This window comes from Penaeus monodon, chromosome 2 (genome assembly GCF_015228065.2).
Source record: "Penaeus monodon isolate SGIC_2016 chromosome 2, NSTDA_Pmon_1, whole genome shotgun sequence".
In the NCBI taxonomy this organism is placed as follows: domain Eukaryota; kingdom Metazoa; phylum Arthropoda; class Malacostraca; order Decapoda; family Penaeidae; genus Penaeus; species Penaeus monodon.
Genome location: NC_051387.1, coordinates 19,160,333 through 19,165,332, shown reverse-complemented (window position 1 = coordinate 19,165,332; position 5,000 = coordinate 19,160,333). Strand labels below are relative to the sequence as shown.

The following is a 5,000-nucleotide window of genomic DNA, read 5'->3' as shown; positions in this document are numbered from 1 at the left end:
ATTTGATGTGCTTAGGGGTAAGATGAGGTGTTTGGAGGCGAGATAATGGTGGTGAGATGATTTACATTGAGGTGAGATGTGTTGCTTATATGAAAAATGAGATGCTTCGAAGTGAAATGAAGTGGATGAGATCATTTACTTTGAGATGAGATGAGGTGCCTGGTGAAGTGCGTGACCAGCGTTGCCCTCTGGCCTTCATGCCGGCCGCTTGCTCGCCCGTTCCCTTAAGTATCTGTCTGTGGTCGAGGCACTGAGGCGAGCGCTTCACGCTTCACGCTGCACCCGTTGAGGACGACGTTCCGCCCTCGCTACTGCGTGTTCTGAGCTCCTATATTTACATCGATAATCACTCTCTCAATCATCTCATCCGTCTCTCATACTGATCTACTGACCTCTGAATGCATCTGCAGCGTCTGTAATGATCTCTCTACCTATCTCACCTCTCTCGATCTCTTCTCCTAATCCCTCTCTCCTCTACCGATCTCTACATAGTCCTCTCCCCTCCTCTACCTCGCCCTGCATCGTCTCTCCTGCTCTAACCTCCCCATCTCTATCGTCTGCTCTTCTCCTCTCTGCCTCCCCGCTCTCTCCTCCCTCCTCCTGGACATTCTCTGGCACATGTCTCTCGTACTCTCAGCCTCTCCTAGCCTCCTCTCTCTCTCTCTCTCTCTCTCAGCTCTCCTCCTCTCTCTCTCTCGCTCGATCTCTCTCTCCCTCACTTATTCCTATCTCTCTCCTCCTACTCTCCCTCTCTCCTCCTCTCATCCTTCTCTCTCTCCGTCTCCTCTCTCCTCTCTCTCTCACTCTCTCTCTCTCTCTCTCTCTCTCTCTCTCCTCTCCTCTCTCTCTCTATCTGCTACTTTCTCTCGTCTCTCTCTCTCGTTTTCTTGTCTCTTCGCTTTAATCTTCTGAGCTCGAGCGTCTCTCTGCCTTCATCTCCACTCTCTGCTCTCTAGCTCTCGTTTTTGTTCTGCGTTTCCTCCTCTCACCTCATTTGGAATATCAGGTCTTCTTCTGTCAAACTGCTACGTTGGTGACTCCTCATCAATCGATAACGCGTTCACTATCATAGTATTATAATGGCTCTCTTATATGACGATATTAATCTTCACTATCATATATATCTTTTTGATAAATCCGAGGATAAAGGAAAAGCTAGAAGAAGAAGATAATATAGATATTCTTTTTTTAAAACCCTATCAATAAATGAATAGATATACACATTTTAGTATAAATTTTCTTCAGCATATCTCATATAATCTATATATATACTTCTATTCCTTTCCCTGCATCTTTTTCTATCTCTTCGTCTTCATATAACATTTCTCCTATTCTTATTTATTTTTTTCTCATTTTTCTCATTCTCTATTCTATTCTCTCTATCTATGCTTTTATACTATCTTCTATTTTACTATATCTATATATTTTCTAATATTTTGTCTCTTCTTCTCTTGCTTCTCTCCTCTCTCTCTCTCTCTCTCTCTCTCTCTCTCTCTCTTCTCTCTCTCTCTCTCTCTCTCATCTCTTGTCTCTCATCCTCTCTTTCTTCTACTACTCTTCTTCTCTTCCTTATCTCTTCTCCTATCTATCGTCTTATCTCTCTCCTGTTCTACTTTTTTTTCTTTCATCCTTTCTATCTTATTTTCTTTCTATCTGTCTATTCAGTCAGTCTGTCTGTCTATCTATCTGTCTTCATACTTACCTGTCATCCTATTTCTGTATGTACTTAACGATCTGTATATCTATTTTCCATTCATCTATTTTATATGTCTCTCTATCCATGACTTATATTATTATCTATGATCTATAGTATACTATCTATTATCTATATATTAGTCTTTCTATGCTACTGGGCTATTATCTGTATATGTATCTATCTCCCCACGATATAATAATATATATATATATATATATATATATATTATATATACTATTATTATATATATATATTGTATGTGTGTGTGTGTGTGTGTGTGTGTGTGTGTGTGTGTGTGAAAGAAAAAAAAGAGAGAGAGAGAGAGAGAGAGGAGAGAGGGAGAGGAGAGGAGAGGAGAGGAGAGGAGACGAGAGGAGAGAGGGAGAGAGGGAGAGAGAGAGAGAGACAGAGAGAGAGAGAGAGTGAGAAGAGAGGAGAGAGAGAGAGAGAGAGAGAGAGAGAGAGAGAGAGAGAGAGAGAGAGAGAGAGAGAGAGAGAGAGAGAGAGAGAGAGATGGAAATCAGGCTTACAGATGTGCTGACACGTGTATCTGGGAACAAGTGTTCTAACATAGCCCTATATAAAGTATGAAGAAAGAGAGAGAGAGAGAGAGAGAGAGAGAGAGAGAGAGAGAGAGAGAATGAGGGAGCGGAGGAGATAAAAATCGATTATCTCTCCAAATAAACTAGGAGGCCTCGCCATTATTGGTCATTAAACGTGACCGCTAATGATAGTTCCGTGATGGACGAAGAAATCACAGACGATAAGCTGATTAATCACGGGGCTCCCGGTGCCAAGCCATCGTTAGCAGAGTGAGTTTGTAATGGCGCCCGAGTGACTGATGGTGGGGGTCGTCTTCAGGGGGAATGGGGCTGGTCTGTGGGGGTGAGGGGGTCGTGGTGGTCTGGAGGGGGCGCGGGAGTCGTCTTAGGGGGAATGGGGCTGGCCTACTAGGGGCGCGTGAGTCGTCTTCAGGCGGAATGGGGTGGTCTGGAGGGGGCGTAGGTCGTCCTCTGGGGAAATGGAGTTGGTCTGGTGGGGGTGCGGGGATCGTGGTGGTCTGGAGGGGGCGCGTGGGTCGTCTTTAGGGGGTATGGGACTGGTCTGCTGGGTGCGCGGGGGTCGTCTATGGGGGGAATGGGACTGGTCTAGTCGGCGCTTAGGGGTCGTCTTCAGAGGGAAGGGAACCGGTCTGCTGAGGGCGCGGGGGCCATCTTCAGGTGAAATGGGGACTGGTCTGGTGGGGGCGCGGGGGTCGTCTTCAGAGAGAAGAGGACCGGTCTGGTGGGGGCGCGGGGGTCGTCTTCAGGGGAAATGGGACTGACTTGGTGGGGGACTTGGCCTTGTCTGTTGGAGGGACTGGAGTTGCACTGTTGTGGGAGGTAATCGGTTGGTGAAGAAGGAATTGATCTGATGAGGTCTGGTTTGGGGAGACGACCGGGAAAAGTTTTGTGGAGGAAGCCAAGCCATTAAGTTGAGGGCTGGAGAGCCTGGTCTGGTAGGGGATAGAGGGATTGGGGAAAGGCTTGGCAAAGGGTCTGCGGCTGATTCCATAACAGGGCCTGTCTGGTCGGGTGAGGGTTAGGTCTGGTGGGGGTCGGTCTGAGAGAGACACATTGGTCTGGAGAGAGGATTAGCCTGGTGGAGGAACTGGTCTACTTGAAGGGGCTGGAGGAAAGATTGCTCTGGTTAGGAGATTGATCAAAGGAAAAGTCTAGTCAGACGAGGGGAACAGACCAGGTAAAGGTACTGGCCTGGCGATGGGGAAAATATTGGTCTCGGGGAAGGTTAGTCAGATTGAGATGTTTGACCTGATTGCTGAGGGGTACTGGCCTGGTGAAGTGACTACAGTAATGAAAGACCGCCACCGGTAGGAGAACTGGAGCATAAAGAAAACACCAACATTACCGATAAAATGTGATAGTCTAGGAAACTTCATGGAAAAGGGACTATACATTAAAAAGGGAGAGAGAGAGAGAGAGAGAGAGAGAGAGAGAGAGAGAGAGAGAGAGAGAGAGAGAGAGAGAGAGAGAGAGAGAGAGAGAGAGAGAGAGAGACGGAGAGCAGATAGCAATAGGGAGAGGATTCGGGCGGAGTTGGAGAAGAGAAGAGGAAGGGGAGCAAGAGGAGATGGAGTAGGAGTAGGAGTAGACGAGGGAGGGGGGTAAAGTTTCTTCGTAACCGCCCTTATAAAAACGGCGACCGGATGTCACACACACGCATGGCCGACCCCGCATTGATGAGAATTAGCAAGGTCAAACACCGCCATAAAACATGTGCAGGTTCGGGAACTGGTATCGGAGCGTACCGGAGGCAGGTTGTCACCGCATCCCGCTTCTCTTTTGTTTCGCTTCTGTAACATCACCTCTTCTCCATGAACATTGTTCCAGCTTTATCCGCTGTTGTTGAACAAAATACAGCAGTGGTAGTAATGGTTCATTTTATGTGAATTGCTATAATGGTACTTTTCCAGACGTTTCGGAAACCACAAATAGTAGAATAAGTGAAAGGTCGCTTTACAATTTTCATCTAGCAGTATTAAGTATATACTGTTCCATTCCCAACCATAAGACAATTTAGCATTATTTTCACTGAAACCATAATTATCTTTATTATCAACATATTTACTCATTCCACACATTTTCAATTGATATTAATTGTTCTATTACTGTAAATACCATCATTGCCACCTCCATCGCCTCCATGATTTAGCCATTATACCGCATCGTTTACACACCAGACACCATTACAATGTCATCAAGAACCCTCGGCCTCTCCCTTCAAAGAAACATTTTAAAGAAGTCAACGCTAAGTCTGCGTCGTTGTGTACAGAAATAGCACCTTCGAAGAAAACGGGCTTTGGTGTCTTGGAGGAGCCCTAAAAAGCGCTTGACTGACGGGTACGCACGTGTCATGCTGACGAGCGACCCGCTGACAGATGCCATGTGGCGTCAGCTGCCTTTACCCTGTGGGGTTATGTACTTCAATCATGATAATGGTGTGAACGCAGTATAGGTGGCAGGATCGTATCTGTTGATGTTTGGACGCCATCGGAGAATCGGAACAATGTTGAAACAAGACCGCCCGCCAATGGAAATGAAAATAAATCGGATGCATATATTTGCAAGGGATAACTATATGCAAATATAAAACAATCAAAATATTGTTCTGTAATCATGTATTTTCAAACTAGCATGGTTGATACACCATCTTCCGTGGATCTTAGTCCATACATCTATACGCATCATTCGGTGCGGCGGAAAACGTGCAAGGATAAAAAAAGAAAGTAATATATGATGTGAAG

The 5,000-nt window shown here is 45.9% G+C and overlaps 1 protein-coding gene across 2 annotated transcripts in view; it reads right to left on the bottom strand.

The window, feature by feature from the left end:
• Positions 1-5,000, bottom strand: part of LOC119581609 (glucose-6-phosphate 1-epimerase-like) — a 27,125-nt gene that overhangs the window by 21,506 nt on the left and 619 nt on the right. The gene's annotated exons all lie outside the window — the stretch shown is intronic.